We start from the raw sequence: 26,653 nt of genomic DNA on the forward strand, positions 1-26,653 counted from the left end.
TTCATGAGCAATTCTCTGCTCTCAACGTGTGACTTTAAATGTTCGATATCTATGAAAATCGATATCGCCAGATTTTGTGGAATCTTGCCAAGTAATTGTGTATCTGCATAGGCCCATAAAACGTTCTGCATCATTTGGTTGTATATAAATTTGGAAATAATTATCTGACAATATCTCTATTAAGTTTTGGCTTTACGTCAAGTACGATCATCAAGTGTGGATTGGAATAACGCCAGAGTAGAGATATTGCCAGATATTCGCATAAGCGCGGAAAATGGATGAGTAATGATTACGCCTTATCCCATTCTACCTATAATGATTGGCAAAATTGATAGTGTGCCCAACTCTCGTTTCCACCACAAGAGTTCGTCACTCACCAGTCAACATGAGAATCTTTTCGAACCTAGAACTTCTGATGATACCCACTATTTATAGAAAAATGCATCAATGGTAATACAAATTAATAAATATGATGAATGGGAATGATTTGTTTCCTCACAATGTTAACGTTTGTCATCCTTTCAAATCAATTTCCAAGAAAGTGGCATACCATAGACACGTGTTTCGGGCTTTTGGCCCATCATCAGTATGGTGCAGCCAAGTGTAAGGATGGGCAACACTTGGTTACCAAAAGATAGAAATACAAATGCACGGAGCCACCAGCAGGAGCCAACCACACATTTGTGGTTTCAGTTGATAGATCTTGTGTTTACAAGAAAACTATCAAAATCACCACGGAGGCAGCTATAGCTACCTGCGTGACATCCGGGTCCAGGAAATTATACGAATATGAAAGTTATTGAGTGTCTTGATATAGAAACAGAAGTTAATATCGGACATAGCAGTCAAGAAAGTGGCAAACCATAGACACGTGTTTCGGGCTTTTGGACAAGTGTAAGGATGGTGTTGCCCTTCCTTACACTTGGCTGCACCATACTGATGATGGGCCATAAGCCCATTGAATGATTTTGCAACAATACAGCAAATGAGTGTATTAACGGCAATAAATAATATGGAAAACCGAGGTCAAAAATGTCCCAAAATCGAAGGACTCCAATTCGAACATTCATTGAGCCGTTAATTGTGTGTATATAAATTACTTCATTATTATTGCATTCCTTTTTCTGCTCATATACATATAATATATTATATTTTTGATGTAGATATGTTTCAAATAATCATAAAAGGTTTTCTCATTCGAAGTTCATTGTAGAAAACGCCTGAAGTAATGGAAAAAATATGAATAGGTACCTAAAATTGAAAAAAAAAACTCTCGAAAAACTCTTCGGTACCTACACAGGGAAACGTGAAAATTGCTTTTGTGCTCTCATTTAACTCAGTCAACCAATTTCCAAGTCCGTAATTTAAAAGGGAATAATTCATACAATCATAATCAAACATTACCGAAACATCCCGAAATATAAAATTGAATTTAATTTCTCAGTATAAAGTGATGACGATACAAAAACTACAACAAAAACTACAGGTCCATATTTAAAAATTCAAAGATGGGGGTGGCCCAAGTTAGACGACAACCTGTATATTATACAGGATATCGTCTAACATGGACATATTCTTATAGCCCACATTAAGTGTCAATAGCAAAATGTGGACAGATTTTCAATATGCCTGCGAATAAAGAAGATATAGGCAAAAAAATTATTTGAAATTTTTTGGTTTTTCCTGTATATCTCCAGAACCAAAAGAGCTACATTCGATTTTTTTACATTGGATATGTCTCTAAAATACGCAACTTTGCCAGAGATTAACCGACACTCTATGTCTTATTGTTTACGAAATCCCCATGTACAGAAACGAATTTGAATAGCCCTGTATATATATATATATATATATATATATATATATATATATATATATATATATATATATATATACATAAGAGAGAGATATGAAAATATCAAACAGAAGTATGAAAAAATATGAACAGTTGAGTTCGAACACTAATACTATTCAATAGGAAGTTGAGAATATGAATACATAATAATATGAAATTGTAAATAAAACTGAAAATAGGACCATTGAAAATAGTACAGTCAAAACTGTTGCAATCAAGTGATTAATATTTTCAGATCAGCCTGGAAGTATCCATTGAGGAAATAAAATGTATTGTTCTGCTACTAATACTTTTTTGTGAACCTATATTTATTTTGCATGTCATGCTATTGAAAATTATTTTGAGAAGGGTGCTTCGATGTATCTATCCTTGTCACTATTGCGTGCGATGTAACACTTTCAATGTTTGTTGACATTTCGTTCCCTGAAAGTACGAAAGAAACATTCTTTTCGGTTTGAAAATATTACTGGTGATAGATCACATGAATTTAATTGAAGATGAAATACCTGTTTCTCTCTAGATTTGTAGAATGATGAAATTCGGATCCTATTCAACCCTGAAAAAAAAAAGATGAATTAGCAAGTTCTCAACCGGTGAAAAAGTTTCAGAAAATTTCATTACAGGAAAGTTTCCAAACTATACGACATGATATCAACATGTTTGTTTGAAGTTTGAAGGCTTCTTATTGTCTAATATGATATAATATTATTTGAAATCTTTGAAACAACAAATAAAATTGAAAATTGAAATGAATAGCTGAAAATAACAATTATATTAAGCGAAAACCTTGAAATGAAATTAAAATAAAATAAAAATTGAGCAAAAAATTGAAAATTTAACCCTTAGCAATGAAATAAAAAAAATTCCAAGCCAAGTTACTTCACGATATTTCGATTGCTAGTATCCACAACCGTCTTCGGTCATCACCCGAAGATGATTCTGGATAGTAGCAATCGAAACATCGTGAAGTAACTTGGCTTGAAATCTTTTAATTTTTATTTTATTTTTCAACTGTTTTATTTCAATGTGTTCATGGATGCAAAATAATACATGAAGAAAAATTACAACGAGCAATCAATATTTGGCAATTTGTAAGAGTTGATACAAAATTTCTGATATTACCTCAATTTCGCTCAATCATCGTGAGAAGAACGGATCCATGGAGAGTTACCACAATGGAGAGTTATACAGAGTAATCTAAAAGTCATTCGAAACTATCAGAGTTTATATTTGACATATTCAATTGTGTTTTCGAATTGATTCCATGATGTTGAATTTTCTAGATTCGATACGGAGTTAAATATATTTTTTGTATTAAAAAAAAGATTTTGAATCAATTCTAATATAGTTTTGAGTTTATTTATTGAAATTATATGATTCTATTTTAATTCTATATACATTTGTTTTATCATTCTCAATTTTCTTTAGTTTCTTTAGTTATCATATATCAATTAATTTATGGAGTTTTATTATACCAATGGTAATCGATGTCAGATTTAGATTTTATCAAGAATCACATTCATTCCAAACAATAGATTCATCGCAAATAACAGCATGTTTGTTGTCACATATGACCCTAAGAGTGGTGTATGAGTAATAGATAATGAAAATATTTTGAAAATGTTCAATATTTGAATACTTTTTTTTCTCGTAGATTCCGTATCTTTCATCATCTTGCCAGAGAATAGAAGTTCAAATCTCCAATAACATTCACCGATGAACGTTGTCAGCTACATTCAAACAAACGGCAATCAAATATGCTACGATATGCTAAAGGTGTGTATTCACCAAAAAAACGAGCACGAGCGAACAAGAGTGAACGAGCATTCTGCATCAATAATCGTCTGGTGAGTACGGGCTAGCGAGCGAACGTATGCTTGTTCGCGTTTAGGAAAGATGGAGAAGAAAGCGGTACATCAAAGAAAATACTTGTTCGCGGTCGTTTAGTGTGAACGGGATTTTGATATTCAAAACTCGTTTTTTTACATGAGTTTACTAAACATGAGCGAACACGAGCAAACATACACGAATGCTCGATCCTGCTCGGTTTTTCGGTGAATACGCACCTTAAGATATTGACGTCTTGGTCAGACACTAAAATAATCTTGTGTAGATGAGATATTTCGAATTACGAGATTGCTCGTTGAGACTACAATAAATAGGAATTCATATTCATGTCCACTGTTGGCCACAATTGCATGTGGCTATTTCACAGCAACGGCACCTCTGTTAGAGGTGTTGAGGACCAGTCAAGTCTTACCAGTATTCCGTGTGGAACGCAACCCCAGATATGGGTACTTGAGTTCGTGAAAATTGTTTACTCATCATCATGGATAATGTTATTGATTTTCATCAAGTAACAAGTCAGTTCATTCGTAATTTAAATAGTGATGACCACAGATGGAAAATGAATCATTCACAGTATTGACTTTTTTTTTCAGTCAGTTATAGAAAATATAAATGTTCTGACTGGGAAGATTTTTGTGACAAAACGATAGAGAAAAGTACAAATCTCCTTCCTCTACCCCTTTGTATACCACATTTCCACTATAAGTTTGAACCGTGGCTTCGTTTGTGACAAGGTTACAAATGTTGAAAAAATACAAATTAACTGCCCTCTCTAATAGACAATATAAGTCGCCACATTAGGTTAGGCTGAATTCACTCGACATGATAATAATTTCCACTGTTGAACAATAAAATCACGCGAAATAGGGTTTAATTTTTTCCGTAAAATAAATAAGGATAAACCCTAACCTAATTATCAGATGATGTGATAATCAACGATATCAGTTACCTCGGGAGATCTTCAAGTATCGAAAGACTCGAGACAACTCCAGTGCGCTTTCTTATCACAGTGTCGACATAACTGAAACACCCTTTGCTCAAGGGTGCCTCTCCAACAATCCTGGTAGTGGGTGTTTTGTCTTCTTGGTCATTTTTCGTTATGACTATCTCATTCTCCACAGGTAGTGGATCTTCCATCCTGTTCCGTTTTGCTTTTGTCTAGGTTTTTGAATTTTGGCCGCATATACTTTCTTTGTTCTATTGGTTTTTCTTCTTTTTCTTCTCTTTTATACTTTTTCAGATCCGACGTCAGTTTTCCTGTCAATTTCCATCTCTGTTCTCGTTGACAAGCCAGACCTCTCGGTTAGTATCTCATTTGTCTTCTTACTCATATTTTTCTGATCTGTTCTACTCTTCATTTTCTATCCCTGTACCGTTTCGTGTCCCTGTTTGATCATACCTTTTTTCAGTCACCCATCTAAGTGTTCAATCGTACATTTCAAACTCTCCCATTTATTACCTATGCTATTGAACCACCCAATCATGCCTTCTGGTCTCATGGTCTGTGCTGTCACTTCCTTCCTTTCATTCTCATGCATTTTCATTTCCCAAATCTATCACTCTCCTACCCATTCATCATGCACTGCTTGATTTCTAACAACCTCAGCCTACTCCCCTTTTTTCCAGTCTCCTTTTTTCCAGTAAGCCTTCGCTTACAGCGTTCTGTTCTTCGCGGTTGAATTGGATCTTGCCACCTGAGAACTGGTCGTGGACCTTTGAAGGTCTTGACCATATCCCCAATCATGGCAGTCAGAGTGTCAGCCTCCGTATTTTTCCCTTTCCTCCCTAGTATATTTCACATAAGTAGCTCCCTCCTATTGGTTTTCTTCTATGTGTCCTCGTCACTACCCTTGTATAGAGTGCGGTTCAAGTATGATACATTTTTTTGTGTTCAACTCATTCAGGATGTCTTCAACAATCCCTTTCATGACGGATCTGACTTCCTGTAGAACATTGTCAATCATCCTAGCCTTTTTGTTTGTTTTTCCATCAATCATGTCCTCCAATTCATGTTGTTTGTGCGCTGGCGTTCTGCTCATCCTCGCCTTCGGATGAGATATATCTCCTGTGTATTTTTCCGTTTTTTATTGAAATCCATAACCACTAATTTTCAATTTTTTCAAGTCCAGAAACGATCATCGGGTGTGAACCGACCCTCACCGATTCTATATTAAACACAATCTTATAGCCCCTTTAAGCTGATGACCAAAAAAACTCATATTATCCGGTATTATCTCTTAGTTATTTTCAACGAGGAATTTGTTCAATGTGTTTGATTAAACCAAACACCTCTTCGAACTTATTTGTTCCTGACAGTAATTTTCAAAATTTTAACAGAATTCCTTTTCCGGAAGGCGAAAATCATTCCACTCATTGATATTCATATCACTTCGAAAACTCACATAACGTATTATTTACCCAAATGTTCATTATTTTTCAATATTTTGTCCCTATCACTTTTTTCGCACTTTTCTGGATCTACAGATTTTTCACACCCTTCAGTTCAATTTAACATACTATCCATGATTGATAATATGGATTACTGTCACTACTCACACTCTAATTACTGAACCACGTATACTTTTTTCATCTCCGTGAAATTTATTGAATTTTATACACGTCAGCCCTCAGCGAAAGCTGACAATGTGGGACATGAATAACGCCATTGCCTTTGATGCCCTAGTCCGTGGGGTAGACATAATGGGAATCTCCTTAATTCATTCATGCGCGTTACTAACTTTTGGTCGTGAATTCTTTCTGACTGATTCATTCTCACTGATGAAGCCTGTGAATGAAAAACATTCTAAACGATTCAAAGCGATTTCAGGCTAGCCTACTGCAAATGTTGAAGATAATCAAGATGACAATGATGTACCTCAAGAATATTGAAACATGATTCAATTCATGTAAAATGTTGATGAGGTTATTCTCAACATCAATTTTCAATAATGAGCAATAAAATATATGATTAGTACGATAGTTTCAGTTGAATTATACAGGCTGATTCACGGTGGATGGCACATTAGACGTTTCTGGTGAACCAGACAACGGACCACTTTGAAAATTTAATGGAGGGCATATTCGGACATTCTCTAGCCAACTAGAATATTTTCGACAATGCGGTGTTGCCGCTTCTATTAGAAAGCAGTAGCAACTTTGATTTTTCAAATGGAACACTCTGTATATAATATTATTTTTGGAATCTCCAATAATTGCCCGACAACTTTTCTTGATATTTCCCTATACGTATATGTTACCGTTTTCGAAATAAAAATTTATTTCAATTTTTTTCTTCGAAAATCATGACTTCTAAAAATGCCGATATCTTTTAGTTAAGAAGTACTATGATATCGAAATTTGGTTTGGAGTTAGGTGATACTTGGACACTTCCCACACGTCAGCCTAATCTCCGTTACTTCAATACAGGGTGGTAAAAAAATACAGTTTTTTCGTTTGCTTGAAAAAGTTGCTGAAATTTGATTATTTCAAATGGAACACCCTATATATCATTAAAAATTCGGAAAGTTGCTGAAATTTGCTTTCTCTTTATGTATATCATACCTATACCTAACTAGTCAAGTTTCGGACTTATGAACATTTATTTGTGAAAATGTCCCTTCAGAATGGTATTTCCATTCGGTATTTGGTAAGCAGGCCATGACTACTATTTGACAGTAGCGTTGTGACATTCTCCTAATAATATCGACATTTTCGTCACTTCAGAAGTTGCAAATACCTTCAAAACGATGGAACAAAACTATTCAAACGAAGTTCTTATAAATTTGTTTATTATTTTTGGACAGTGTGACAAAATTATCAGCAGAACATGTAGAAAGTTCAATGAAATGTATCCGAATCTACCGCCAATGAACCTCAAGAAATTTATATGAATTCAGAACAATTTCAATGCATTTGGATCAACTTTAAAAGCACCAAGAAACTTGCCTCGACCCGTAACTTTCGAAGACAACCAGATTAATGTCTTAGCATATTTTCACGCATTTCCCGAGTCATCGGTAAGAAGTGCTGAAGAAGATTTGGGTATAAAATATTCATCGGTTCAAAGAATCTTGGGAAGACATAAAATGCATGATTATAAATTCACCAAAATTTAAGCAATGAAGCCTCAAGATCCTCAACAGAGAGTAGAATTTTGTGAAATGTTGTTGACACGCATTCAAGAAGATCCACTTTTTTGAAATAAAATTATTTGGACTGATGAATCGAAATTTTCGAGAGAAGGGATTTTCAATAGAAAAAATCGTCATTATTGGTCCAGTGAAAATCCTCACGTCACAAAAGAAGCCGGATTTCAAGAAAAATTTAGTTTTAATGTCTCCTGCATGTTAATGTACAACAAATTGAGGTACGTGATATACGAGGAGTCATTAACATCCAGAAGCTACCTGAATATTTTGGAGAATACTGTAGACAGTTTCGTGGATAATCTGCCACTCGAAGATTATCGAAACTGTTGGTACCAACTAGACGGAGCTCCTGCACATTGCACAAGAGAAGTGAGCGCAGAACTGGATAGACTATTCGACGATCGGTGGATGAGGCGCTTGGGACCATGGAATTGAACAGCGAGATCACCCGATCTTAATCCATTAGATTTTTATTTGTGGGGAATGTTTAAAGAAAAAGTTTACAAAATACCCGTGCGTTCGAGAGATGAATTGTTAGAAAGGATTGCCCAAACATTTGAAGATTTGGATCCCAATGAAATCAGATCTGCCACCACGAAAGCAGTCAACACCCGCATTTTAAAGTGCTTGAAAGTGAACGGCCAGCGATTCGAACATATTTTGAAATATTCCACATGATTGTTTTACTTTTTTATAATTATTCATATCAATATTTCCAATTTCAAGTTTCTTGGTGCTTTTTTAAAGTTTATCCAAACATATTGAAATTGTTCTGAATTCGTATAAATTTCTTGAGGTTCATTGGCGGTAGATTCGGATACATTTCATTGAACTTTCTACATGTTCTGCTGATAATTTTGTCACACTGTCCAAAAATAATAAACAAATTCATAAGAACTTCGTTTGAATAGTTTTGTTACATCGTTTTGAAGGTATTTGCAACTTCTGAAGTGACGAAAATGTCGATATTATTAGGAGAATGTCACAACGCTACTGTCAATTAGTAATCATGGCCTGCTTACCAAATACCGAATGGAAATACCATTCTGAAGGGACATTTTCACAAATAAATGTTCATAAGTCCGAAACTTGACTAGTTAGGTATAGGTATGATATACATAGAAAGAAAGCAAATTTCAGCAGCTTTCCGAATTTTCAATGATATACCGGGTGTTCCATTTGAAATAATCAAATTTCAGCAACTTTTTCAAGCAAACGAAAAAACTGTATTTTTTTACCACCCTGTATTGAAGTAACGGAGATTAGGCTGACGTGTGGGAAGTGTCCAAGTATCACCTAACTCCAAACCAAATTTCGATATCATAGTACTTCTTAACTAAAAGATATCGGCATTTTTAGAAGTCATGATTTTCGAAGAAAAAAATTGAAATTAATTTTTATTTCGAAAACGGTAACAGATAGGTATAGAGAAATATCAAAAAAAGTTGTCGGGCAATTGTTGGAGATTCCAAAAATAATATTATATACAGAGTGTTCCATTTGAAAAATCAAAGTTGCTACTGCTTTCTAATAGAAGCGGCAACATCGCATTGCCGAAAATATTTTAGTTGGCTAGAGAATGTCCGAATATGCCCTCCATTAAATTTTCAAAGTGATCCGTTGTCTGGTTCACCAGAAACGTCTAATGTGCCATCCACCGTGAATCAGCCTGTATACCACTATCTTCATTTCTTGTTGAAACAACATGAGTCAAGAACGATTATCCAAGTTTCTCTCATTATTTTCATTAAAGAACTGTGAAGATTATTCGCTTTATGAATTTTTCACTACTCAAATACCTACCAAATTAGGCATAAAAAACCTTTGAAATCCATTTGTTCAGCATGAAATAGTTTTATTTGACCCCTAAAAAATTCTATTTGAGTGATTTATTAGGTTTTCGAAAAGATCGATTCGTTTCTGATCCGGTTTGTCCATCTTGAAACTTAAAACGTCAGTCACGTTCTGTATGTTATATTATACCTAAGACGACTTGTGTATCTGAGGAGAAAAGTATTTCCAGATAAGCGCTCTTACATTGGAATTTTATTAAAAAATTCCATTGAATTTCGACAATATTCTGTAAATATTACGGGACACAAATATCGCACCGGAAAAATATTCTCTCCAATCGATTGTTTGAGAGTGCATAAAGCCAAATAAAATAAGTAAAACAAATATGTTAATCGTTTTAATTAAAAAAAGAATTATGTACCTAAAACTGAAAAATAATTCGGGAGGTCCAAGGTAGCAGTCATCATACAACTCTCCTCAGAAATATACGGTATTGATCCGAAAAAAAATAATGAAATCGTTGGGCGTAGCGTAACCTCAGTAAATATGTCACTAATACGCCCAACGAAATCATTATTTTTTGTTTGATCAATACCGTAGATTGCTGAGGACAGTAGTGAATCTAGGACCTTTCGAATTATTTTTCAGTACATTGTCTACATCATTATTATTATTTTTCCAATGAAACCGTTGAATATGATCATTTTTTTTATTTCATTTTTACCATTTGTTACCCAATTGTTCTCGTTCTAGTCAGTTCATTCAGTGCCTCAGTAATACAAGGTAATATGTAATCCGCCAGTTTGTTGCTGCGGCCATATTGAATTTGCATATTTTTCGAAATGTACTACTATTCTACTAATCAAAGCTTGTCATTTGATGCCTACATTTAGGTAGCTATAAAAAAATATGGAATCCGCCATTTTGTGACTGAAGTCATCTTAAATTTGCATCTTTTCAAAATGTACTACTATTCCACTGGTCAAGCCCTGTCATTTGAAACTCATAATGAAGTAGTTGTGAAAAATATATGATCGGCTTGTTTATATAGCTGCGGCCATCTTGAATTTGCATCTTTTTCAAAGTGTACTACTATTCTACTAGTCAAGCCATATCATTTGATATTCATATTGCGGTAGTTGTGGAACAATATACATTCCGCCATTTTGTAGCTGAAGCCAACTTGGATTTACAATGATACAGAATTCAATAAATCGTAATGTCATCAAAACTAAAGGTGGGTATCAAATATCGAATGAATCTACCAACAGGAGAGGGGTTAAACTTAAATAACTAAATTTAATCCAAACAAACAAACAGGGCAAGCTGGATGAAACCGTTTGAGAAGAAGAATACATTGATCCAAAAGCAAATATTTCAATTAGGTAAGTGTCTATTGGGCGATTCGAACTGATACCTATCAGTAACATTTGATAACGTCGATGATACTCAGTTACTTCAATCGTGAAGTAACTGAGTCTGCCTATAATTTGCCAAATGACATCTTATTCATTTGAGAAAACACTTTCATCCGTTGTAGCTCAGCATCTAGAACTATCCGCATTGGAGCGCTTGTACTATTTGGTTCAATGACTGGATGATGATCAATATACGATGATATTTCGTTTGGTGTCGTTATCTAATAATTTCATATGATCTTGGTTCATGAAATCGTGCATTGCTTTATTGTATTCAGTTCACAAATGTTATATAAAAATTTCTTTCCCAAAGAGAGTACCCGAACTTGTGCATTATTTCGCAAAATTATCCAAACGTTCCAGCAAAATTCAAATGGTCCCCCGAAATTCAAAGAGCGTCTCGAAGAGTTCCTACTGCAAGAACTAACTTACATTTTTTTGCAATCTTTCCAAATCGAAACAAGACCTTTAGGCTCTTCCTCAATTTCCCCAAACTTACGAACAAGTTGATCAATCGAATGTTTCTCCTGTACCAAGAAAAATAATGAATGAGTTGATCATACTATTGAAACTAGTTCCATTAAAACATAACCAGAAGTTGTTTTTACCGCTACCTTAGTACCCGCTTCCTCAATAATCCAACCTACTTTCAATAAATATATCAGCAAACATTTCTACTCCCAAAATCCCATCAATTTCCGCAGATTGGTCGAAATTATCAACCGCTAATTCTACCCCTTTTTACGCAGGAAATGCGCTCATATCTATTTTGAATTTTGGTAACATGTTGGTGGTTGTATCAAGCACTAATGCCCTAACTGTATAATTCTTCGCTGCATTATACCGTGAAGCATCTATGGAAACGATTCTTACCTTACTTTTTTGAAGAGTACTTCCCAAACCATATAACAGAGAATAACTTTTCGAAATTTTCAAGACCAACCTTCTACAATACCCACAATACAATTGTATAGTTTGAATCATCCTTTGGATATACCGCATTAGGTTCCGAACATTAATGTACATCAACTGCTGATGTATCATTATTAACTGTTTCCCCCTTCTCATTGTTTGATCCTGAGGTCACATTCCCATTCGATCCACTAACCGAATTTGTTTTTTCTAAATGTAAACGAAATGTGATATATTTTAGAACACACTGTACATAACCGCTCGTCAGGTAAAAATATTTTCCTGTGTTTGTTTGACAGTTTTATTACCAGCCATTTTCTCTTCATATCTTTGTCCCGGTGACAAGGATTTGGATTCTTCACATCTACCCAAGTAGTGACCTGCTTTCTGACAGAAAACGCAAGTCACTCCATTTTTTTTCTGTTTCACCAAAAAAGATTTGATTTGATTGTTCTATTTGTTTATTATCATCATTCGACATCGATGGTGTTTTAATCCGATGTAAATTTTTTGTCTGATTCTGCAGTAATTTTATCAAATCTTCATAAGTTGAAATTTTTATCCTATCTTATTTTATTCCAAAAGCCCTAACTGTATCGTGACCTAATTCAGCTTAAATCTGTTAAAGCAATCTACAATCTGATAAATCTGGTAGATACAATTTTTTCATGGCCGAAACAGCTACGTTATCTAGAAATAAATACAAATTCTTGCAGATGCACTCTGCAAAGTCTGGAAATTTTTTGTAAATAACTTTCCGCACACATCCCTCTTTTATTCTCTTCGATCAGAACCTTGTTCAAAATATTATAATCATCGCCGGTGAAAGAAAATCCCGCACAATTTCCCGAGGCTGATCCTCGTTAACTTCACATTAGATAATAAATTTTATCCAAATATGTCAAAGAGGCATACTTTTGCACTAAAGCTTTTCTCTTTAAAATTATGGTACTTCAATCAATTTCTGACAGAGGTAGAGGTAGTATTATCTACTATAAAAAATATTGCCGTAATCACCACTAGATTCACTAGATCGATCAGCAGGTATTTGAATCTCTTTTGTAGCCATTTGAATGTTACAACAAAATTGATCAATTGTTGAAAGAAGTTTATAATCTGATACAAATTCATCATCTATTTCAAATTTCACTTCATTGATCTGGTTTTATACCAATTTCAAAGCTCCCCTCAGAGCTCCCCTAATAGTATCTAGAGCTTCAACTCCTTGAACCGTTTCCAATGATTTTTATGTATCATACAGTTCCTGGGAAATAGAAAAAAGATATTTTTTTTGCTATTACCACTTTAAATTTTCTATCTGCCACCGTACCCATTTTGACTTCAATAATTTCCAAGAAAAATCTTCCCAAATCCTGATATCTGGTTGGAAATTTCACCTTCCAACATTCCAAACACAACTTTCAGGAAACTAGAAAATACAAACCTAGCCAATATCAATATTTGAACTGAAATTTATACTGAACAATCTGATAACACCGCTGAAGGCTTGACAACTTCAAACAGTTTTTATACTTAAAACCAATACGGAGAAGAGAAAAAAATGATGCAATTTTTTGAAAACACCAATCCTACTCGAATAGGGCCAAAATTATGTTCTGTAATGGATTCCAAACACAGAATTCACCAAATTTCAATTACAACTACTTGAGGAAAAATACTATTGCAAACTAGCATAGGACCAAGAAATATTACGAGAAACACTCCAAAGAAACGTGTTTGATCCCAGTAACATTTGACAATTTTCCAATATGATGAACCACCGGTGCGGCGCGTACCTTCTCTATAATTTTTTGTTTCACAGTCTTGGACCCCTTTATGTTTGTCTAAATGAGACACTATTATCATAAGTCAAGAAGTGTATTACAAAGTACATTTAATTTGATTTTACTAAAAAAGAAAAAAAATACAAACGAAAAATAGTGCATAATAAATTGATTATCTGAATCTGAAATGAAGAAGAAAACCATTTTAGAGCGAAATAAAAAATTCAATAATATTTGGTGTATCCTTTCCTGTTCTACAGTAAGGTGTTAACTCGCCTGTGCATGGAAAAAGCGCATGGAAAAAGCGCGTTAATGATATCCATTGGGATGTTGTTCCATTCTCCTTGGGCCGCGAGTGTAAGTTGCGAGAGGGTGCTACGTAGATTAATTCTGTTGGTGATTGCTCGTTTAACGAAATCCCACATGTGCTCAATGGGATCCATGTCTGGTGAATTCGCTGGCCACGGTAATCTTTCAATATTCTCAATCCCTAGTAAATTTTGTACTTTTTTCGCGTGATGGGGCATAGCATTGTTATCCATGAAAATGAAATTGGCTCCAATTTCATTTCAAACATATCTATCACCTGTCATATTTTCTGGAATTGGAATAAGCTGCGTACGACGACCATGCATTATGCCTCCCCAAAACATTACTGATCCTACTTGGTATGGAACGAATTCTCTAGCAAACTCTTTGTCGTCGACTGTCACTAACTAAACCAAATCTGGTTTCGTCTGAAAAAAAGACATTTCGCCACTGAGCTAAAATCCAGTCTCTGTATTCCTGTGCCTACTGTAGACGAGCGGCTGTGTGTCTGGGACGTAGCCTGGGTACTCTTAATGGACTCATGAAATGCAAATTGTGTATTGTGTTACTGAAAATTAATCGACCAATCGTTCTTCTTGAATGAGTTCGGGTTGCTGAAACTGTTATAGTTCGATTCCGACTTGCATGTCCTGCTAGATACTGATCTTCTCTTGCATTAGGTGCCACGTCTACAGTTAATGCTGTTACTTTCCTGGTATATATGCACTGTTCGGATAACTGAAGTGCGGGGAATCTTTAGTCTATCCGCGATTTGATGATTAGGCAGACCCTCATCATGCAAAGCTGCATGATGCTCTATGAAACACTGAAATTCTATTGCCAGGTAAAATTTCAAAGAAGAACTACGCTGAATCAACCTCTGTTTAAACATTGGTATCTAAAATTAGAGGAAATTGTTTTTGTGAATATTTTTGTATGCCTGGCACAGGTGAAAGAAATGAAGATGAAATGTACGAGAAACCAGTTATGATAAATATTTTGTTTTACAATTTACGAGGAGATTCCAAGAATTTTGGCGATATGTGTAATTGAAAAAATAGAATAAATTATGAAAAAAATTATTCTTGCTGTTTTTGAGTATCTACCTATTCACTCTTTCTCTTGAAAATGATCACTTGGTGATTGAAATACGTGTTGATATATTAGAAAATAACGGTTTGGTGTTGGAATAAAACTTCAGTAATAGTCAATGCATCACAAGTATTTAACTGTCATAAATTCAGCTTCAGAGAAAAAAATGATGTTCAAATTTGAAATCAAATTCTAATCAAAATTGGGTTTGAATTTACACTTCCAGAATGAATTCGCCCCGAAGCGCCAATTGATTGTTATTGTTGTTTTATGATTTCAATTTGTATTTCGGAAGTGTTAATCAAATTCTTTGTTGATTCGTCAAATCATTTAACTGATCAAAAATGTGAATGAAAATCATTTTATCCACAGAAATGTATCGATTTGAAATAATTAATGTTTCATCATGAACATTTCATTGTTCATCTGTGACATAAATTCCATTGAGTTTTCCAGTGCTCGTTACATTCCATTTCTTCGTGATGAAAATTTAAACCGTTGGAAAATTTCGCCATTTGTAAGCAGTCAATTCCTGTTACGAAATCGCACAGGTGTTCATAATATTCGGCTGTGTTCTGTACGCGTGAGGATGGATAAATACCCCAATTTTCGACTGAATGGATTTTGTCGTTTGGCAAGGGAATAGGTGAAACGATTCATCAAACACGTATTCAAAATGAAACTCATCTCAAATTGATAATGAGTAATTTTCCTCTATAACTATATTTGTACGAATATGGGTTTTCAGGCAGCTTTCACGTGGACAGCTGGAGATAATTTTCTTCAGTTTTTTCTCTTCTATATCACATCCGGTGACATTTAAGCCCAAAATTTCCATTTCTGAAATATCTGCTTATCAGGTCCAATGTTGGAAACCATCTGCATTCACTAAAATGATCGGGGTGTCATCTATTCTGGAAAGAGAATATCTTCTGGTGACGCCATTAAGCCTAGTGTAGTCTACGCATAATCTCGTCGATCCCTCTTTCTTAGTCACCACACAACAGGTGATGACCAGGGGCTGTTTGATTCCTTGATTACTCCTTACTCCAACATGTCCTTAACAATGGATGAAGCTTCGTTCTGCTTTGCTAAGGGAAGTCGTCTCGGTGGTTGGCGTATGGGCTTGGCATCGCCAGTATCGACCCGATGTTTGGATCGATACTGGCGACCATTGATTTTGACCTTCACAAACATTTCGTTCTTTTTTCTTTTTTTTTTCGTTCTCTATACGTATCGGGTGGCTTTGCTTACATCTTTTTTAGACAGATGGCTCCACGTCTTCCTGATAGATTCAATGAGTTCATTCGCAGGTTGTAGAGCACGCTGTAGAGGAAGTACTTTCTTGATTCTGGTAATTTTTAGAATCGGTACAAGTGCCTGATAATGGCCATTCCTTGAAAGTCACTCTGTTATTATTATAGGGTGGATTATTCTGATGGGTCTGATTGCTACCATTTATGAGAGATGTGGTCACGAAAATTGTTGCTTTAAAGCAAGCTCTATCAATGCTGCCACAGCATTGATAGCTGTGCCCGGAATCCGGATTCCAGAATCTTTCAGTAACATCACTTTGATGCTGCTAAAAGGCTGAGAGGGCACGTCAAACCGAATTTCTTCATTTCCAAAACAGTTTGTTACTATGTCCCCGACGAATCCGTAGAGGAACTTGATGTCTAGTCCTAAAATGAATGCATACATGATGTTGGCCAATGATACCTTAGCTTCAAAAATCAAAAGTGGATATTATCGAAAAGAGATATATACGTATAAGAAGAAATGAATATTTTTAAATGAATTTTGGAATAATAATCTCTCCCTATCACCTACACATTGGGGTCTGATAAACATCTGTCAGAAAACAACTACTTTCCCGACTAATACCACGCTGAATATTGAATTGTTTCCAACATCGTTCATGCAACAGCAGGACCATGCTAAAATTATCCAAGTAGATCACCTGCAGACCGCGGTTTCGAAATATCTCGTGAACAAAGCCTCAAGCCGGAAAAAAATATCCCATATACCAAAATAGAAATCGAAAGTGAGATATACATACGTTATAGAGAAAATAAAAATTTTGAAATAAATTTCGAAACATCTGCAGGACTGGCGTATGTGAGGAATCTTGTGGGATATGATTTGATATCCAGCATGGTATCAGCCGAAAAAGTAGTGGTCTTCCGACAGACGTTTATCAGGCCCTACTGTGTGGGTAGTTGATAGAGATTAATATTTACTTTATTTCAATTCATTTATTTTCTTATACTTATGTATCTATCCTTGGTAATGATTATTTTTTATTTCTTATATAATAATTATAATACTGATAATGATAATAATGAGAGAACCATCGCGAAAAACCTTAGGTTCCACGATAAACCTTCTCGCTTATTTGAAGAGCCTCCAAGTGTTGTAGATAATCCGCCAACCGCTGATCAGTGGGAATCGTTCCGGAAGGATATCTATGAACACACGCAGCCACTCAACTTAGCCACTACAGACCAAGCGCAGTTCGAAGCTTTCAACAGAGAGCTTCGACAGCTTGAGCTCAATGAACTGCGCAAGCCGACAACCCCGTATGATGTTCGAAGAGCTCTTATGGGTACCAAAAACTTTCCTGCTCCAGGCCCAGATGGGCTGAACACTTATTAGTAGAAAAAACTAACAAGCACCTACTGCCATCTAGCCAGAGTTTTCGACTCATGTCTGGGCACAGAACAGCTGATTCCGGATTGGTTTGTCGAGGAAAGGACCGTTCTCATCCCCAAAAGCGGAGATTTACGATTTCTTAGGATTACAAACTGACAACATGCTTGAATTAGTGTTATAAGTTGTTTACAAGCATCTTCTACACATGAATATTCACCGCAGTTGATCAAGTGTACGAACTCATATATGAGCAGAGAGGGTCAAAAAGAGGAGTTGCTGGATGTAAAGAGTACCTCTTCATCGATAGATGTGTAACGCAAGACTCGATACAATATAAGCGTAACCTCTCTATGGCGTGGATCGATTACCGCAAGGCATTTGATACATCATCGCATGAGCTCATCTTGCATTTGCTCAGATGCCTTGCAGTGCCCCACAAAATAGTGAGATGTATTGAACAACTGATACCACTCTGGCGAATTCGCTTCACCATAACATCTGGTCAAGCAAGAGTCCAAACAGGGTGGGTCACTTCTCTTCTGCATCTCACTATTGCCAGTATCCGTTGCGCTCATAAATATTCGAGGGTATAATTGTGGCACCCCTGGAAACCGCGGGCACAAGGTCACTTATTTGTTTTATGTGAATGATCTTGAACGTTATGCATCTGGAGAGAAGAATCTCCATCAGTCCTTGAGGGTGGTGAAAGGGTAAACGCATGCTATCGGTATGGAATTCGGGATATACAAATGTGCAATGGTCCATTTCGAAAGAGGACGATGCGCGGACTACGGTAAGGATGTGCAGCTTGTAGATATGCTATGCAACAGATATGCTTGCCGTTCCAATTTTACTCTACTCGTTTGGAGTAGTGAATTGGACTCGGGAGGAGCTGTATCAACTCGACGTGAAGACCCAAAAAATGATGTTTCTCTGTAGGAGTTTGCATAGCAAATCGCTCATTCCACGATTGTACTTTCCCCGATATCAGGGAGGCTGTGGAGTTTTGAGTTTGGAATGTCTACATGCCAGAATTTCACTGGATGTAACCTGCAAAGTTGTCATGAGTTCGGATGCCCTTCTCCGCATCGTTCGAGACCATGAAAAAGCAGGAATTGGAGCATTTCTCTTTAGGACAGCTGCCCTAGCAGCTGATGAACTCGTTAGTTTTCGACACTCAACAAGGTGATCACAACTTTTTCATCGAGTTGGAACACGTTCAGCAAAAAGCTCATATAAAAGCTGAAAGATCACCTCTCTTCTGCGGAAACACGATAATGAACTAATGCGTGGGGTTTCCTTCAATAACATTGAAGATCTTGGCTCAACAAAGTGCCTGACTTTCCGCTTTCCTCAGGTCTAGTGGGCTGAAATTGGAAACTGAGGGGTTCATCATGACTTGCCAGGATGGTGTTTTCAACACCTTAGTCTTCCGCAATCGCGTGATGGGTATACTCGTAGAGGTTCATGACATAAGGTGAAGGGCCTGTCACGGGGCGTCTGATACCTTAATGCACTTGCTATCAGCATGTCCAGCATATGCGGTCTCTGCCTATATCCATCGACATAACGCGGCCCTAAGAGTACTATGTTACCATCAACGATACTCTCACGGTATCGACGAGACACCGGTGTTGCCCTACGCTCCGGGTATATTGAATCCGTTGTGGGAAACGTGTAGTGTCGAATTTATTCACCCTGTAGAGAGGAATGTTGGAAAAATCATACCGTTAAATGAACGATTAGTAGACCTTTTAAATGAGGTACCACATGACACGTCATCACGCCAACGAAACGTCATTTGTATATCACAAGATAAGCCGTCAGAAATGAAAGTTGACGTGTTTTTGAATTTTTTTCAAAAGACACCTATTTTATAATATCCTATTTATTTCATACATTTGCATCGTACTGCATATACTTTTTCGAAACATCCAGAAATTTATCTTATGCTTCTTCATTGAAATTTTTTTCCATCGAAGTCTGAATAACTTTAATGTAAATTGAGAAACAGTATTTGGGGATCTTTTCTCATAAAAATATTTTTGATTGCTATTAATATACTATCTTGTCTATGTATATTTCATGATATTTCTCAATTCAGTCAACGTTCAATTATAAATGATGAACAACGATTTTTCCATTCCATATATCATATAAACGGAAAGAGCATATCGTTAGTCATCTGAACGAAAACAATATCTGGCAACCGATTTTTTCACCATTGTCACCGAATCGATCTCTGTCGTAAGAAAAGCTATTCCGGATATTCCATTACAACAAACACTCATATATGAAATCTCAAACCTCAAGTGGGTGTTTGTGTCTGAGTCTATATTTCACCCTCTTCTAGAAGTTTCAAGTGACATGCCGTTCGATTATATTTCATGTAATTTGAAATGAAATATGGAACAGTTATTGTGGACAACTCTACAAAAGTAAATAACTTCTGAATTTTTCAAAAAATATGTTTTTCAGAATTGAATGGTTGTGATTTCAGATTTCAAATTTAGTTGATGGTTTCCCCTCATCTTTATCAAGGGAAATATTTGATGAAAATCTGAGTGAAAATCTTTGATCATCAGTCTAATGACATTCGACAAGACTCATTTAATAAAAGTATCCCTTCATGACGTGATATAATTTATGTAATAAAGCGACATCGGAAAGGACCAAAGGACCAAAATTGTTGTAGAAAGGTTTTAGACAATTTTGATGGTCCCAAACTAAAAACATAAAAGTTTTGGTAATCATATCCATATTGAGATGCATAAGCTATATTCATATAAGGAAATGCCGTGTTTGGTAAATATCGAACAATGAAGATGTGAAGATCATGCAACGATATAACTTTCAAACACAAACTGGAAATAAATGTTCTTTCGCAACAACTATTTCCATATAAACATTGAATGAAATGAAAGGGAAATACTATCGAAACAAATATTTTTATATGAACGCTGAATTATATGGAAAACACTTTTCTTCATTCCGTATGTGTTCCAAACATCCGTATGAAATCGAATTAGATATCATTCACAGGATTCCTTCACAATATGAATAAGTAAAATTTCACTTACATGGAACACTGTCATCCTTACTGGTATAAATCCGATGTTTCGCCGTAAGACACTTGCCTTATCTGCTCTTCATTGCAAAACACGGTTAATTCACAAGATGAAATAAAAACTCACTGTTGTTGAGGATAACCGTGTCAAAAATAACAAACAATAAAAGAAATACATGTCAATACAATAAAATACGTCACTAAGTTAAAATATAACTCGATTCCTCATGAATAATTGCAATTAGTACATTCGAATGTGTTCAAATTATAATTCACCGGTAGAATACCCTGTGCCAAGTTCAAAGAAAAGAGAGAGACAAAAATCATGACAATGACAAATGTCAAAGATTTCACTTTGAAATATGTTAGTCCATACTGAATTATGGAACAAAATACAACAAAACAGTTTTGGTGCAAGAGTGGTGAGAAATTTGGTGTTAAACTGTGTCTACCCCAATGAGAAAACACCAATGTCAAACTCTATAAGAAAAAAAAAACTATTACTGACTTATATATAAAAGGGGACATGAAATCAATAAATTATTATGGCAAGATTTCATAAATGTACTACTTTGGAATTTATATATATATATATATATATATATATATATATATATATATATATATATATATATATCTTTGTCTGTAACAAGCAAAAAGGCATATGTTTTGTCGAGGTGATGTTGTAACAGCAAATTATTGATAAGTCAATAATCCGCTGTACATTTATTTGCGAACGGCAGCTTTTGGCCGGAGAGCATTATGGGTTCGTTAAAAGATTATTTTCATCAAATTCAAATTAACATTGAAGTGGGCGCCACCCAACTTTGTTGAATCACAAGTAGCAACCATTTATAAAGCTGGGAAATTAAATGGAGATAATTGATGGGAACGTATTTTTGTGGAGTTTGGTTGTTAAGTAATATCATAAATAGTAAACAACTGAAATAAATACAAGTACATTAAAGTTATGTGAAACAAAAGGCTTCTGTGATATTGAAATCGAAGATATTTTTGGGGAAGACTGAGAACTCAATTTTGCAAGATTATATCACATCATAATTCAAAAATGCTTACCCATCAGCTCACAACATTATAGCATCATAATCATGATATTTTATAGAGATTTATATGTAGCACTTCCCCTATATTTTTTATAAAAATTTGAAATAGGTTCAAAATAACATTATAAGTTGAGATAAATGATAAGTTCTGGCCTTATCGGTCCTCTTCACATAACAGTAAAATGGAGGTAGAACACTATCTAGCTGGACACCACCAAGGACGTTTTCCACACAATTGAAGAAAAGCGAAAGATCAGAAAGTTCTGTACTTTTAGCCTCTAGCCGAGTTGGACGTAATAGCATATGCAACAGCAAAGAGATTAGATGTAACATCCGTTGTCGTAGATTGAAACGGGTTACTTTATTACGTAGGAACTAAATTATGGGCTGCCGGAACTCAGCGGAGAGGGATGGTGGGTCCACTTGGAGGATAAGTGTATTGTTTCTTCAAACACGCCAAGCTTGTGGTGATTACAGGCTTATGGCCCAGAAGTATACTTTTGGGTTCACAGATATAAATGTAAGCAACTTATGATTAAACTTAAGGTGTGGTAAATACTTGGTTTATTCTAGAATTCGCAATTTGTGCCACAATGTTCATTCGAAGTCGTGCGAGAGGGTGTAATACATAACAGGAAAGACCTTACATGCATGGGATATGGGGGAATAGTCTCCAGCAGCACGATCCAACCCATGTAAGCAGTCCACTCAGGCAATGATATTTTCCATGCAGATAACTTGCTCCTCGGAAGACCGTAATCAGAGATATAAAGGGTGTAGTGGTCTAGCCTTGCGAGAGATATACCAGGATATAGTTCACAAAATCGACTTGAGGTGGTAATAAGAAGGCCGTACTTGTTGTGTGGCCTGAAGATTGGAATTTGACAAGAGAACGGGTACTTAATAAAAATCCCCAATACTGTGGGCGAGTTATTCCTTTAGATAACCCAAATATAGTTATTCCCGTATTGAATATTTTGGTTTCTTCAAATCCACAAAGTGATGAGCTCAAAATTCTTGCTCCAGAAAAGATAACCAAACTCAACTCTCATTCCCAGAGAAAAAAATCCTTTCCTTTTTCCTTTCCTTTTTTCCCTATCAACGTTATTCAAGGTCGAATTATTCTGATTGTCTTTAGGCACAAAAAACTGAACTGAATTGTTTTGAATGTTATACAGGGTGGATGCTGTGCATAAATATATGATTTCAATACATTACATTTCGGTTATCTTATAAATCCGCTCTTGCATTTTGGGAACCGTAACATAGATTCACTCTTTTCAACATAAACTACTTGTTTGCCTGAATTTTAGTTGAAGCAAACCTAACACAAAAAGGTATCCAGAGTATTCTCCAATTTCTGGGGCTTCTTAAAGACTTACCTCTAAAGAGGGTTTGATTAGGCAAAAAACTGGAATTTTCAAGGCTAGTTTACAAAATAGCCAGAATATTATTTTACTCAATTCAGGAAGGACAGAAAGAAGAATTCAAATCCAAAAACTGTGTCCCTTCACAACCACCTTAGCACATCTGCCTTCACAGGAAAAAATCATCGAACTGAAGCCTTATCCTTGAAAATAATCGTGCTTGGTTTTACCAATCGAATTCAATACACCTCAGTTATCAGACAAATGGAAGGTGAGATATTTTAAAATTCCTCATTAATTGAGAGCTGGCAACTAACCATACACAAAAGTGTTCGAATGGTGTCCTGTATGAGCTGACTTGTCTTGGATTTATTTCAAAAATTATAGAAAATTAAAGTAAGACAAACTAAACGCTACAACGTTCTGTTGAGACAATTCTCGGATGTTAATATAAAAGACATTTCCAGGAATAATCTTTCAGATATACTTTTTCAATTATCAATAATTTAAGTTGAGTTGCATTTCATTTTATAAACTTTTCTGAAAACATAGCTGCAGACAGCATGTCTCTCAAGGTGAAATCTACTATCACTTTTGTGGAAAGCAATCCGATTTTTGGGTAATCTGGATATTTTACCAATGTATTCACTCCTACAGTTATTACATGAAAATGAGGAAACTTATGTCGATTGAATTTTAATTTTGAATTTCGGAAACAATCTGTTTACTATTCAAACTTCTGTAAACAAATCAAGTTGGGAGTAGTGGGTCAGGTGACTCTGGTGAGTAATAATTCGACTTGCGATATGTGCTCCATTTGAACGTTATAGAAAATTATGCTGAGGGTGCCTGATTTAATAATATAATGAAATAATATAATGAAATTATTAGAAGAGCATATCTGCAGCAGTTAGCAATCGGTAGAGCTATTCAGTACTTAATAGAAAAGACGACGATGGACTTATGTACAGAATTCTCATCTTATAAACTGAACTCTCCTCACCACTTCACCTTGACCTCGGGTCGTGTGTGCGCTGTATGACCTTGAACACGGGTCTTTCCGAGTATTTGGCCTTGAATGACGTCAGCCCACATATGACTTTCAACATGTAGTTAGACCTCAATGTTAGACTTCGTTCTCAATAAATGGCCTTGAGCTTGTTATATAAGTTACATGTGACTTTGGTTGAGAGTGGGGAAGGCTATGTTCTATCGGGAAATGAGGTACGAATAATCCATAGCATTATAGCATTCAAAAACTCTCCATAATCGTAAGGTGTATAAATATATAAATGGTGTGCAGTGAATGTAAAAAAAAAAATTTCTCGTAATGATACTTTGCGCTGCCATCGTGTAAATATATTTGGAGATATTGAATAAAAAATGATGGATGATTTATATTAAGCCACTTCGTGAGGTATTATGTATTACTGAATATTCAATGCATCAAAATAGTGTACATATAACGTCCCAAAATGAACATTCAACAAATGATAGTCATAATCACATGATTTATGAGCTGTTCTATGAGGAACAAAAATTATTAGTTTTCAAATATTTTCGAAATGATGATTTATCATACGACCTTTTCATAACGTTATTTCAAAATATCAATGATCATCTCGTTGTAATGATACGATAATGAAAATTTCTTTTGAATACATCCGTATCAATATAGGTATTTCTTCGACTGAGAAAATACACATTTTCATATTCTTCTGAAATATCGTGAGGTATTTGATAGTGTTCAGTGTTTTTTTAAATGAAGGTCATAAGTTATAAGTTGTTTTACAAAAGATCTACTTAATGGGCATTTCTTACTTCTCTGAAATGATTTATCGGAAACGGACTTGAAATAACGTTATTGTATCACTAACAACTTCCATTTCACATTATTAATTCATTTACAGATTTCATCATCACAAAAAGAATTACTGAATTTCGGAGCTCTTTCATTGAACACTCACCAACTCCGTACTTACCTCGATACATCTGTTAGAGATAAACCCAATATTCTATAATGAAATATGAATCATTTCGATACTTTTGACAATCAGATATTTTGAACCATATACAATAGGAAAAACAATCCCATTATGAATGAGACTATACGGTGAGAAGTGTTTCAGAGTAGGGATTGGTCCTGCATTCATATAATTACATTCAGTGAGTGAAACTGAGCACTCACACTAACCAACCGTCTATTATTTGGTAGAATGTTTCGAAAGTTTATTGAAGAGTATCAAGATTTAGAAATTTCAAATCTAAAATGTTAAACCTATTCCGTCGTAATCTTGTACAAATGTCTGAAATAAAGAAGCCACAATGGTGCGAATTCAAATTTCCATTCTTTGCTTCCTTTCAGATCGTTCACATTGTTGGAACTATTGAATGATATTTTCCCAGAAAGAAAACTGAGTCTCAAAATATAAACCAAGAAAATGAAAATAATTTGGAACATGAGCCATTATATGCAACTATTATCGTCAACAACAGTGGTAGTTTTTTCGTATACAACGACCCAAACCACTAATTCAATCGCGTTTTTTATTTCAATTTGTATCGCCAAATATGTTATGTCTGCCAAACTCTATTATCTCGTTTCAAATGTATAACAGGACAGACATTTCACAGATCTGGTTTTAGTTTTCTGTCTCAGATTTTCACTGTCTAGCCTAACAACATGCAAATATTTTCGTGTTGTTATTAAATAATTTCTGAGAGATTTTGGGAATGATGTCCGTTGTATCTATAGAAGATTTCTCCTTTGAAATGAGAAAAATTGGCATTCAAGGAAACTTTCCTGAATTTTTTCATTGAATCGGGTTGTGTTCAGGTGAAATTCCATCCGCAACACAAATTGAAATATCGGTTTTATGAATTTGGCGAGTGGAAGTGTGTATCAAAACTCGAAACATCTTCTTCCAAGTTGAATTCATGATGTCTTCCATTTCAGTTGTGCAAATTGTATACCTAATTATTATCATAGATGCCAAATATTTTTCTGAAAAAAATTTTTTTCATTTCTGTAATTTTATGCAAACTCATTATCTTCAGCAGAACAGATGATGTGTCTTCTTTATGGATTATTATCGTTTCATTTTGTTATGAGGTGAAAAAGTAGAACTTTCCTGCAATAAAATGCTTGACTACCATTAATGTCTGAATTCGACGAGCATTATCTCCAAAAGAAGTTACGATCAACAACTTTTCTTGTCAACGGACCAAAATATTCAACAAACAATAAAAATATAATCTTCTCAATCCAGAGAAATAAAAACTGTGGAAGAGAAACTCGTTAAATATTTATTTCCTCCAAGCAATTATTGACATTTAATGACTA

The 26,653-nt window shown here is 35.2% G+C and overlaps 1 long non-coding RNA gene across 1 annotated transcript in view; it reads right to left on the reverse strand.

Moving 5' to 3' along the window:
- Positions 1-1,948: 1,948 nt before the first annotated feature.
- Positions 1,949-26,653, reverse strand: part of LOC141485923 (uncharacterized) — a 55,028-nt gene continuing 30,323 nt past the window's right edge. The window contains exons 3-4 of the long non-coding RNA XR_012467536.1: positions 2,362-2,411; positions 1,949-2,278 (exon numbers count right to left, since the gene is read on the reverse strand). This is a non-coding gene — a long non-coding RNA (uncharacterized lncRNA). The remainder of the gene's footprint in view (positions 2,279-2,361; positions 2,412-26,653) is intronic.

Source organism: Leptinotarsa decemlineata, unplaced genomic scaffold (assembly GCF_025532065.1).
Source record: "Leptinotarsa decemlineata unplaced genomic scaffold, Ldec_3_MD MMD2_tig00026340_RagTag_RagTag, whole genome shotgun sequence".
In the NCBI taxonomy this organism is placed as follows: Eukaryota; Metazoa; Arthropoda; class Insecta; order Coleoptera; family Chrysomelidae; genus Leptinotarsa; species Leptinotarsa decemlineata.